The sequence below is a fragment of the Echiichthys vipera genome, assembly GCF_963691815.1.
Source record: "Echiichthys vipera genome assembly, chromosome: 5".
Taxonomy (NCBI): Eukaryota; Metazoa; Chordata; class Actinopteri; order Perciformes; family Trachinidae; genus Echiichthys; species Echiichthys vipera.
In genome coordinates, this window is record NC_139830.1 from 29,786,885 (window position 1) to 29,800,056 (window position 13,172).

Sequence of the window (13,172 nt, forward strand, 5' to 3'; positions counted from 1 at the left end):
TTCTTCTCTTGTAGGTTGCTTTGATCATGGATTGTGGATTATGGATTGTGGATTGTGGACCGATAAACGTGTTAGGTGAGTTCTGCTTCTCTCACTCTGTTCTTTCCTGTTTTGCAGGTTGCTTGGATCATGGATTGCAGACCGTTAAAGGTGGTAGGTGAGTCCTACTTCTCTCTCCTTCTGTTGATTAGATTTTGGAATTGGTTCGGGGATCGTAGATCGTGGATCGCGGATCGCGGATTCGGGATCGTGGATCGATAAACGTGGTAGCTGAGTCCTGCTTCTCTTTCTCTGTTCTTTTTTGTCTTGCAGGTTGCTTGAATCGTGGATTGCACACCGTTAGACGTTAAAGGTGAGTCCTGCTTCCCACTCTCTTTTCTTTCTTGTCTCGCGGGTTGCACGGCTCGTTGTATATGGATTGTGGACCTTTAAAGGTTGTAGTTGAGTCCTGCTTCTCTCTCTCCTTTATTTCTTGTCTTTAAGGTTGCTTGTATCGTTGTTCGTCGATCTGGGATTGTGCACCCTTTAATTTGGTAGGTGGGTCCTGGTTCTCTCTCTTTGTTCTTTCTTTACTTGCAAGTTGCTTTTATCGTTGATTGTGGATTGTGGATTGTGGACTGATAAACGTGTTAGGTGAGTTCTGCTTCTCTCTTTCTGTTCTTTCTTGTCTTGGAGGTTGCTTGGATCGTGGATTGCGGACCGTTAAAGGTGGTAGGTGAGTCCTACTTCTCTCTCTCTGTTCTTTCTTGTTATGCAGGTTGCTTGGACCATGGATCGTAGATTGTGGACCTTTAAACCTGGTAGGTGAGTCCTCTTTCTCTGTTTCTCTGTTCTTTTTTTTCTTGCAGGTTGCTTAAATTTTGGAACTGGTTCGGGGATTGTAGATCATGGATCGCGGATCACGGATTAGGGATCGTGGATCGATAAATGTGGTAGGCGAGTCCTGCTTCTCTCTCTCTCTGTTCTTTCTTGTCTTGCAGGTTGCTTGGATCGTTGATCCCGGATTGTGGATCATGGACTCGGGACCGATAAACGTGGTAGGTGAGTCCTGCTTCTCTCTCTCTGTTCTTTCTTGTCCTGCAGGTTGTCTGAATCATGGATCGTTGATATTTGATCGCGAATTGCGGATTGGGGATCATGGATTGTGGGCCGATAAACGTGGTAGCTGAGTCCTGCTTCTCTCTCTCTGTTCTTTCTTGTCTTGCAGGTATGTTGGATTGGGGTTTGTGGATCTTGGATTGAGTTTCGTGGATTGTGGATTGAGGACCGTTAAACGTTAAAGGTGAGTCCTGCTTCTCTCTCTCTGTTCTTTCTTGTCTCGCAGGTTGCACGGATCGTTGTTCAAGTATATGGATTGTGGACCTTTAAAGGTTGTAGGTGAGTCCTACGTGTTAGGGGAATTCTGCTTCTCTCTCTCTGTTCTTTCTTGTCTTGCAGGTTGCCTTTATCATGTTTCAGGGATTGTGGATTGTAGATTGTGGACCGTTAAATGTGAAAGGTGTGTCCTGCATCTCTCTCCATGTTCTGTCTTGTCTGGCAGGTTTTCTTGTACCATGGATTGTGGATAGTGCGTTGTGGACCTTTAAACGTGGTAGATGAGTCCTGCTTCTTTTTCTCTGTTCTTTCGTGTCTTACGGGTTACTTGGATCGTGGATCCTGGATTATGGACGGAAAAATGTGGCAGCTGAGTCCTGCCTCTCTCTCTCTGTTCTTTCTTGTCTTGCAGGTTGCTTGGATAGTTGATCAAGGATTGAGCACAGATAAACTTAGGAGGTGAGTCCTGCTTCTCTCTCTGTGTTCTGTCTTGTCTTGCAGGTTCTTTGGATTGTGGTTTTTGTATCTTTGATCATGGTTTGTGAATCATGGATTGTGGACCGTTACAGGTACCTGAGTCCTGCTTCTCTCTCTCTGAATTTCTTTTCTGCAGGTTGCTGCAGTCATGGTTCTGGGATCATGGATTGTGGACCAATGAATATGGTAGGTGTTCTACCATATCCCTCTTGTCCTGCAGGTTGCTTGGATGGTGGATCGTGGATTGTGGATTGTGGATGGTGGATTGTGGACCTTTAAACGTGGTAGGTGAGTCTTGCTTCTCTCTCTGTGTTCTTTCTTGTCTTGCAGGTTCGTTGGATTGTGGTTTGTAGATCTTGGATCATGGCTTGTGGATCGTGGATTGTGGACCGTTAAACGTTGAAGGTGATTCCTGCTTCTCTCTCTCTGTTCTTTCTTTGCTTGCAGGTTCTTTGTATTGTGGTTTGTAGATCTTGGATCATGGGTTGTGGATTGTGGACCGTTAAACGTTGAAGGTGATTCCTGCTTCTCTCTCTCTGTTCTTTCTTTGCTTGCAGGTTGCTTAGATCTTAGATCATGGTTCGGGGTTCGTATGTCACGGATTTGGGACCGTGGATAAGGGATCGTGGACCGATAAACGTGGTAGGTGAGTCTGGCTTCTCTCTCTCTCAGTTTTTTCTTGTCTTGCAGGTTGCTCGGATCGTGGATCGCGGATTGACGATTGTGGACCGGGGACCGCTAAACTTGGTAGGTGAGTCCTCCAAAGAGAGCTTCTCTCTCTGTGTTCTGTCTTGCATGTTCGTTGGATTGTGGTTTTTGTATATTTGATCATGGTTTGTGAATCGTGGATTGTGGACAGTTACCAGTATGTGAGTCCTGCTTCTCTCTCTCTGATTTTCTTTCCTGCAGGTTGCTTGGATCGTGTTTCCGGGATCATGGATTGTGGACCAATGAATGTGGTAGGTGAGTCCTACTTCTCTCTCTTTTTTTTCTTGTCTTGCAGGTAGCTTGGATCCTGGATCGTATATCATGGATTGTGGACCCATAAACGTTGTAGGTGAGTCCTGCTTCTCTCTCTCTGTTCATTCTCTTCTTGAAGGTTGCTTGGATCATGGATCGTCGTTCTGGAATTAGGTATCCTGGACCGATAAACGTTGTAGCTGAGTCCTGCTTCACTCTCTCTTTGTTTTTCTTGTCTTGCAGGTTGCTTGGTTCGTGGATCACTGATTTTGGATTGTGTATTGTGGACCGATAAAGGTGTTAGGTGAGTGCTGCTTCTCTCTCTCTCTTCTTTCATGTCTTGCAGGTTGCTTGGATCGTGGATTGCGGACCGTTAAATGTGATAGGTGAATCCTGCTTCTCTCTCTCTGTTCTTTCTTGTCTTGCAGGTTGCATGGATCGTGGATCATGGATTGTGGATTGTGGATTGTGGTTTGTATATCTTGGATCGTGGTTTGTGGATCGTGGATTTTGGACCGTCAAACATTTAAGGTGAGTCCTGCTTCTCGCTCTCTGTTCTTTCTTTTCTTGCAGGTTGCTTGGATCGTGGCTCGGGTATCGTTGATTGTGGACCGAGAAATATGATAGGCGAGTCCTGTTTCTGTCTCTTTGTTCTTTGGTGTTTTGCAGGTTGCTTGGAATGTGGTTCGGGAATCGTGGATCATGGATTTTGGACCGAGAAATGTGGTACGTGAGTTCTGCTTCTCTCACTTGTCTTGCAGGTTGCTTGGATCTTGGATCTTGGATTTTGGATCTTGGATCTTGGATCTTGGAGCTTGGATCTTGGATCGTTTTTCGGGGATTGTGGATCATGGATCGCCGATTAGGGATCGTGGATCGATAAACGTGTTAGGTGAGTCCTGTTTCTCTCTCTCTGTTCTTCCTTTTCTTGCAGGTTGCTTGGATCGAGGATCATGGATCGTGGATTGGGGAACAATGAACGTGGTAGATGAGTCCTGCTTCCCTCTCTGTTCTTTCTTGTCTTGCAGGTTGCTTGGATCTTGAATCGTGGTTCAGGGATCGTAGATCGTGGATTGCGGATCAGAGATCTTGGACCTAGAAACGTAGTAGGTGAGTCCCGCTTCTCTCTCTGTGTTCTTTCTTGTCATGCAGGTTGCTTGGATCGTGGCTTGGGAACCCTTAAACGTGGTAGGTGAGTCCTGCTTCTCTCTCTCTGTTCTTTATTGTTATGGAGGTTCGTTGGATTGTGGTTTGTGGTTCTTGGATCAAGGTTCGTGGATCGTGGATTGAGGACTGTAAAGGGTGGTAGTTGAGTTCTGCTTCTCTCTCTCTGTTCTTTCTTGTCTGTTAGGTTACATGGATCGTGGATTTTGGATGGTCTTGCAGGATGCTTGGATCTTGGATCATGGTTCGGGAATCGTAGATTGTGGATCGTGGACAGGGATCGTGGACCGAGAAACGTAGTAGGTGAGTCCCGCTTCTCTCTCTCTGTTCTTTTTTGTCTTGTAGGTTCGTTGGATTGTGGTTTGTGGATCGTGGATTGTGGATTGATAAAGGTGGTAGGTGAGTTCTGCTTCTCTCTCTCTGTTCTTTCTTGTCTTGCAGGTTGCTTGAATCTTGGATCATGGTCCGGGAATAGTAGATCGTGGATCGCTATCAGGGATCGTGGACCGAGAAACATGGTAGGTGAGTCCTGCTCCTCTCTCTCTTTTCTTTCTTCTCTTGCAGGTTCGTTGGATTGATGTTTTTTGGATCTTAAATCATCGTTTCGTGGATAGTGGATTGTGGACCTTTGATGGTGGTAGGTTGGTCCTACTTCTCTCTCTTTGTTCATTCTTGTCTTGCAGATTGCTTGGATCCTGGATCGTGGATTGTGGACCTATAAAACGTGGTAGGTGAGTTCTGCTTCTCTCTCTCTTTTCTTTCTTGTCTTGCAGGTTGCTTGGATTAGGGTTTGTGGATCTTGGATCGAGTTTCGTGTATGGAGGACCGTTAAAGTCGGTACGTGAGTCCTGCTTCTCTCTTTCTGTTCTTTCTTGTCTTGCAGGTGTGTTGGATTAGGGTTTGTGGATCTTGGATTGAATTTCATGGATCGTGGATTGAGGACCGTTCAAGGTGGTAGGTGAGTCCTTCTTCTCTCTCTATGTTCTTTTTTGTCTTGCAGGTTGCTTGGATCGTGAATTGCACACCCTTTAATGTTGAAGGTGAGTCCTGCTTCTCTCTCTCTGTTCTTTCTTGTCTTGCAGGTTGCTTGGATCTTGGATCATGGTTCGGGAATCGTAGATCATGGATCGCGGCCAGGGATCGTGGGCCTAGAAATGTAGTGAGTCCCGCTTCTCTCTCTGTTCTTTTTTGTCTTGCAGGTTCGTTGGATTGTGGATTGTGGACCGAGAAACTTACTAGGTGAGTCCTGCTTCTCTCTCTCTGTTCATTCTCTTCTTGAAGGTTGCTTGGATCATGGATCGTCGTTCGGGAATTAGGTATCCTGGACCGATAAACGTTGTAGCTGAGTCCTGCTTCACTCTCTCTTTGTTTTTTCTTGTCTTGCAGGTTGCTTGGTTCGTGGATCACTGATTTTGGATTGTGTATTGTGGACCGATAAAGGTGTTAGGTGAGTGCTGCTTCTCTCTCTCTCTTCTTTCATGTCTTGCAGGTTGCTTGGATCGTGGATTGCGGACCGTTAAATGTGATAGGTGAATCCTGCTTCTCTCTCTCTGTTCTTTCTTGTCTTGCAGGTTGCATGGATCGTGGATCATGGATTGTGGATTGTGGTTTGTATATCTTGGATCGTGGTTTGTGGATCGTGGATTTTGGACCGTCAAACATTTAAGGTGAGTCCTGCTTCTCGCTCTCTGTTCTTTCTTTTCTTGCAGGTTGCTTGGATCGTGGCTCGGGTATCGTTGATTGTGGACCGAGAAATATGATAGGCGAGTCCTGTTTCTGTCTCTTTGTTCTTTGGTGTTTTGCAGGTTGCTTGGAATGTGGTTCGGGAATCGTGGATCATGGATTTTGGACCGAGAAATGTGGTACGTGAGTTCTGCTTCTCTCACTTGTCTTGCAGGTTGCTTGGATCTTGGATCTTGGATTTTGGATCTTGGATCTTGGATCTTGGAGCTTGGATCTTGGATCGTTTTTCGGGGATTGTGGATCATGGATCGCCGATTAGGGATCGTGGATCGATAAACGTGTTAGGTGAGTCCTGTTTCTCTCTCTCTGTTCTTCCTTTTCTTGCAGGTTGCTTGGATCGAGGATCATGGATCGTGGATTGGGGAACAATGAACGTGGTAGATGAGTCCTGCTTCCCTCTCTGTTCTTTCTTGTCTTGCAGGTTGCTTGGATCTTGAATCGTGGTTCAGGGATCGTAGATCGTGGATTGCGGATCAGAGATCTTGGACCTAGAAACGTAGTAGGTGAGTCCCGCTTCTCTCTCTGTGTTCTTTCTTGTCATGCAGGTTGCTTGGATCGTGGCTTGGGAACCCTTAAACGTGGTAGGTGAGTCCTGCTTCTCTCTCTCTGTTCTTTATTGTCATGGAGGTTCGTTGGATTGTGGTTTGTGGTTCTTGGATCAAGGTTCGTGGATCGTGGATTGAGGACTGTAAAGGGTGGTAGTTGAGTTCTGCTTCTCTCTCTCTGTTCTTTCTTGTCTGTTAGGTTACATGGATCGTGGATTTTGGATGGTCTTGCAGGTTGCTTGGATCTTGGATCATGGTTCGGGAATCGTAGATTGTGGATCGTGGACAGGGATTGTGGACCGAGAAACGTAGTAGGTGAGTCCCGCTTCTCTCTCTCTGTTCTTTTTTGTCTTGCAGGTTCGTTGGATTGTGGTTTGTGGATCGTGGATTGTGGATTGATAAAGGTGGTAGGTGAGTTCTGCTTCTCTCTCTCTGTTCTTTCTTGTCTTGCAGGTTGCTTGAATCTTGGATCATGGTCCGGGAATAGTAGATCGTGGATCGCTATCAGGGATCGTGGACCGAGAAACATGGTAGGTGAGTCCTGCTCCTCTCTCTCTTTTCTTTCTTCTCTTGCAGGTTCGTTGGATTGATGTTTTTTGGATCTTAAATCATCGTTTCGTGGATAGTGGATTGTGGACCTTTGATGGTGGTAGGTTGGTCCTACTTCTCTCTCTTTGTTCATTCTTGTCTTGCAGATTGCTTGGATCCTGGATCGTGGATTGTGGACCTATAAAACGTGGTAGGTGAGTTCTGCTTCTCTCTCTCTTTTCTTTCTTGTCTTGCAGGTTGCTTGGATTAGGGTTTGTGGATCTTGGATCGAGTTTCGTGTATGGAGGACCGTTAAAGTCGGTACGTGAGTCCTGCTTCTCTCTTTCTGTTCTTTCTTGTCTTGCAGGTGTGTTGGATTAGGGTTTGTGGATCTTGGATTGAATTTCATGGATCGTGGATTGAGGACCGTTCAAGGTGGTAGGTGAGTCCTTCTTCTCTCTCTATGTTCTTTTTTGTCTTGCAGGTTGCTTGGATCGTGGATTGCACACCCTTTAACGTTGAAGGTGAGTCCTGCTTCTCTCTCTCTGTTCTTTCTTGTCTTGCAGGTTGCTTGGATCTTGGATCATGGTTCGGGAATCGTAGGTCATGGATCGCGGCCAGGGATCGTGGGCCTAGAAATGTAGTGAGTCCCGCTTCTCTCTCTGTTCTTTTTTGTCTTGCAGGTTCGTTGGATTGTGGATTGTGGACCGAGAAACTTACTAGGTGAGTCCTGCTTCTCTCTAACTTTTATTTTTTGTCTTGCAGGTTTCTTGGATCTTGGATCATGGTTCGGGAATCGTAGATCGTGTACGTGGATCATGGATCATGAACTGATAATCATGGTAGATGAGTCCTGCTTCTCTCTCTCACTCTGTTCCTTCTTCTCTTGCAGGTACGTTGGATTGTGCTTTGTGGACCGTTAAAGGTGGTAGGTGGGTCCTGCTTCTCTCTCTTTGTTCTTTCTTGTCTTGCAAGTTGCTTGGATCGTGGATTGTGGATTGTGGATTGTGGATTGTGGACCGATAAACGTGATAGGTGGGTCCTGTTTCTCTCTCTGTGTTCCTTCTTGTCTTGCAGGTTAGTTGGAATGTGGTTCGGGGATCGGGGATCCTGGATTGTGGACCTAGAAAGTGGTAGGTGAGTCCTGCTTCTCTCTCTCTGTTTTTTCTTCCCTTGCAGGTTGCTTGGATCGTTGTTCAGAGATTGTGGATCGTGGATTGTGGAACGATAAACATGGTAGGTGAATCCTGCTTCTTTGTCTCTGTTCTTTCTTGTCTCACACATTGCTTGGATCTTGGATGATAGTTCGGGGATCGTGGATCGTAGATCGGGGATCGCGGATCATGGATTTTGGACCGATAAACGTAGTAGGTGAGTCCTGCTTCTCTCTCTCTGTTCTTTATTGTCTTGCAGATTTCGTTGGATTGTGGTTTGTGGTTCTTGGATCAAGGTTCGGGGATCGTGGATTGTGGACCGAGAAACTTACTAGGTGAGTCCCGCTTTTCTCTCTCTTTTATTTTTTGTCTTGCAGGTTGCTTGGATCTTGGATCATGGTTCGGGAATCGTAGATCGTGTACGCGGATCATGGTTCATGAACTGATAATCATGGTAGGTGAGTCCTGCTTCTCTCTCTCTCTCTGTTCCTTCTTCTCTTGCAGGTTCGTTGGATTGTGGTTTGTGGACCATTAAAGGTGGTAGGTGGGTCCTGCTTCTCTCTCTTTGTTCTTTCTTGTCTTGCAAGTTGCTTGGATCGTGGATTGTGGATTGTGGATTGTGGATTGTGGACCGATAAACGTGATAGGTGGGTTCTGTTTCTCTCTCTGTGTTCCTTCTTGTCTTGCAGGTTGCTTGGAATGTGGTTGGGGGATCGGGGATCCTGGATTGTGGACCTAGAAACGTGGTAGGTGAGTCCTGCTTCTCTCTCTCTGTTTTTTCTTCCCTTGCAGGTTGCTTGGATCGTTGTTCAGAGATTGTGGATCGTGGATTGTGGACCGATAAACGTGGTAGGTGAGTCCTGCTTCTCTCTCTCTGTTTTTTCTTCCCTTGCAGGTTGCTTGGATCGTTGTTCAGAGATTGTGGATCGTGGATTGTGGACCGATAAACATGGTAGGTGAATCCTGCTTCTTTGTCTCTGTTCTTTCTTGTCTCACACATTGCTTGGATCTTGGATGGTAGTTCGGGGATCGTGGATCGTAGATCGGGGATCGCGGATCATGGATTTTGGACCGATAAACGTAGTAGGTGAGTCCTGCTTCTCTCTCTCTGTTCTTTATTGTCTTGCAGATTTCGTTGGATTGTGGTTTGTGGTTCTTGGATCAAGGTTCGTGGATCGTGGATTGAGGACCCATAAGGGTGGTAGGTGAGTTCTGCTTCTCTCTCTTTGTTTTTTCTTGTCTTGCAGGTTGCTTGGATCGTGGATTATGGATCAGGTGTTGTGGGCCGTTAATTCGGTAGGTGAGTCCTGCTTCTTTCTCTCTTTTCTTTCTTGTCTTACATGTTGCTTGGATCCTGGATTGTGGTTCAGGGATCGTGGATTGTGAATCATGGATCGTGGCTCGTAGATCGTGGATCGTGGATCATAGATCTTGGATCGCGTATCATGGATTGTGTGCCGATAAACATGGTAGGTGAGTTCTGCTTCTCTCTCTCTTTTCTTTCTTGCCTTGCAGGTTGCTTGGATCGTGGATTGTGGATCATGGATTGTGGACAAATAAATGTGCTAGGTGAGTCCTCTCTCTCTTTTCTTTCTTGTCTCGCAGGTTGCACGGATCATTGTTCAAGTAAATGGATTGTGGACCTTTAAAGGTGGTAGGTGAGTCCTTCTTCTTTCTCTCTGTTCTTTCTTGTCTCACACGTTGCTCGTGGATCCTGGATTGTGGATGGTGGATTGTGGACCTTTAAACGTGGTAGAAGAATCCTACTTCTCTCTCTTTTTTTCTTGTCTTGCAGGTAGCTTGGATCCTGGATCGTATATCATGGATTGTGGACCGATAAACGTTGTAGGTGAGTCCTGCTTCTCTCTCTCTGTTCATTCTCTTCTTGAAGGTTGCTTGGATCATGGATCGTCGTTCGGGAATTAGGGATCCTGGACCGATAAACGTTGTAGCTGAGTCCTGCTTCACTCTCTCTTTGTTTTTTCTTGTCTTGTAGCTTGCTTGGTTCGTGGATCACTGATTTTGGATTGTGTATTGTGGACCGATAAAGGTGTTAGGTGAGTGCTGCTTCTCTCTCTCTCTTCTTTCATGTCTTGCAGGTTGCTTGGATCGTGGATCATGGATTGTGGATTGTGGTTTGTATATCTTGGATCGTGGTTTGTGGATCGTGGATTTTGGACCGTCAAACATTTAAGGTGAGTCCTTCTTCTCGCTCTCTGTTCTTTCTTGTCTTGCAGGTTGCTTGGATCGTGGCTCGGGTATCGTTGATTGTGGACCGAGAAATATGATAGGTGAGTCCTGTTTCTGTCTCTTTGTTCTTTCGTGTTTTGCAGGTTGCTTGGAATGTGGTTCGGGAATCGTGGATCGTGGATTTTGGACCGAGAAATGTGGTACGTGAGTTCTGCTTCTCTCACTTGTCTTGCAGGTTGCTTGGATCTTGGATCTTGGATTTTGGATCTTGGATCTTGGATCTTGGATCTTGGATCTTGGATCTTGGATCTTGGATCGTTTTTCGGGGATTGTGGATCATGGAAAGCCGATTAGGGATCGTGGATCGATAAACGTGGTAGGTGAGTCCTGTTTCTCTCTCTCTGTTCTTCCTTGTCTTGCAGGTTGCTTGGATCGAGGATCATGGATCGTGGATTGGGGAACAATGAACGTGGTAGATGAGTCCTGCTTCCCTCTCTGTTCTTTCTTGTCTTGCAGGTTGCTTGGATCTTGAATTGTGGTTCAGGGATTGTAGATCGTGGATTGCGGATCAGAGATCTTGGACCTAGAAACGTAGTAGGTGAGTCCCGCTTCTCTCTCTGTGTTCTTTCTTGTCATGCAGGTTGCTTGGATCGTGGATTGGGAACCCTTAAACGTGGTAGGTGAGTCCTGCTTCTCTCTCTCTGTTCTTTATTGTCTTGGAGGTTCGTTGGATTGTGGTTTGTGGTTCTTGGATCAAGGTTCGTGGATCGTGGATTGAGGACTGTAAAGGGTGGTAGTTGAGTTCTGCTTCTCTCTCTCTGTTCTTTCTTGTCTGTTAGGTTACATGGATCGTGGATTTTGGATTGTCTTGCAGGTTGCTTGGATCTTGGATCATGGTTCGGGAATCGTAGATTGTGGATCGTGGACAGGGATCGTGGACCGAGAAACGTAGTAGGTGAGTCCCGCTTCTCTCTCTCTGTTCTTTTTTGTCTTGCAGGTTCGTTGGATTTTGGTTTGTGGATCGTGGATTGTGGATTGATAAAGGTGGTAGGTGAGTTCTGCTTCTCTCTCTCTGTTCTTTCTTGTCTTGCAGGTTGCTTGAATCTTGGATCAAGGTCCGGGAATAGTAGATCGTGGATCGCCGATCAGGGATCGTGGACCGAGAAACATGGTAGGTGAGTCCTGCTCCTCTCTCTCTTTTCTTTCTTCTCTTGCAGGTTCGTTGGATTGATGTTTTTTGGATCTTAAATCATCGTTCGTGGATAGTGGATTGTGGACCTTTGATGGTGGTAGGTTGGTCCTACTTCTCTCTCTTTGTTCATTCTTGTCTTGCAGATTGCTTGGATCCTGGATCGTGGATTGTGGACCTATAAAACGTGGTAGGTGAGTTCTGCTTCTCTCTCTCTTTTCTTTCTTGTCTTGCAGGTTGCTTGGATCATCGTTCAGGGATCGTGGATTGTGGACTGATAAACGTGGTAGGGGCATCCTGCTTCTCTCTCTCTTTTCTTTCTTGTCTTGCAGGTGTGTTGGATTAGGGTTTGTGGATCTTGGATCGAGTTTCGTGTATTGAGGACCGTTAAAGTCGGTACGTGAGTCCTGCTTCTCTCTTTCTGTTCTTTCTTGTCTTGCAGGTGTGTTGGATTAGGGTTTGTGGATCTTGGATCGAATCTCATGGATCGTGGGTTGAGGACCGTTCAAGGTGGTAGGTGAGTCCTGCTTCTCTCTCTATGTTCTTTTTTGTCTTGCAGGTTGCTTGGATCGTGGATTGCACACCCTTTAACGTTGAAGGTGAGTCCTGCTTCTCTCTCTCTGTTCTTTCTTGTCTTGCAGGTTGCTTGGATCTTGGATCATGGTTCGGGAATCGTAGATCATGGATCGCGGCCAGGGATTGTGGGCCTAGAAATGTAGTGAGTCCCGCTTCTCTCTCTTTGTTCTTTCTTGTCTTGCAAGTTGCTTGGATCGCGGATTGTGGATTGTGGATTGTGGATTGTGGACCGATAAACGTGATAGGTGGGTCCTGTTTCTCTCTCTGTGTTCCTTCTTGTCTTGCATGTTGCTTGGAATGTGGTTCGGGGATCGGGGATCCTGGATTGTGGACCTAGAAACGTGGTAGGTGAGTCCTGCTTCTCTCTCTCTGTTTTTTCTTCCCTTGCAGGTTGCTTGGATCGTTGTTCAGAGATTGTGGATCGTGGATTGTGGACCGATAAACATGGTAGGTGAATCCTGCTTCTTTGTCTCTGTTCTTTCTTGTCTCACACATTGCTTGGATCTTGGATGGTAGTTCGGGGATCGTGGATCGTAGATCGGGGATCGCGGATCATGGATTTTGGACCGATAAACGTAGTAGGTGAGTCCTGCTTCTCTCTCTCTGTTCTTTATTGTCTTGCAGATTTCGTTGGATTGTGGTTTGTGGTTCTTGGATCAAGGTTCGTGGATCGTGGATTGAGGACCCATAAGGGTGGTAGGTGAGTTCTGCTTCTCTCTCTTTGTTTTTTCTTGTCTTGCAGGTTGCTTGGATCGTGGATTATGGATCAGGTATTGTGGACCGTTAATTCGGTAGGTGAGTCCTGCTTCTTTCTCTCTTTTCTTTCTTGTCTTACATGTTGCTTGGATCTTGGATTGTGGTTCAGGGATCGTGGATTGTGAATCATGGATCGTGGCTCGTAGATCGTGGATCGTGGATCATAGATCTTGGATCGCGTATCATGGATTGTGTGCCGATAAACATGGTAGGTGAGTTCTGCTTCTCTCTCTCTTTTCTTTCTTGCCTTGCAGGTTGCTTGGATCGTGGATTGTGGATCATGGATTGTGGACAAATAAATGTGCTAGGTGAGTCCTCTCTCTCTTTTCTTTCTTGTCTCGCAGGTTGCACGGATCATTGTTCAAGTAAATGGATTGTGGACCTTTAAAGGTGGTAGGTGAGTCCTTCTTCTTTCTCTCTGTTCTTTCTTGTCTCACACGTTGCTTGGATCTTCGATGGTGGTTCGGGGATCGGGGATCGGGGATCGTGGATCGACAAACGTGTTGGGTGAGTCCTGCTTCTCTCTCTCTCTTTTTTTTCTTCTCTTGCGCGTTCGTTGGATTGTGGTTTGTGGTT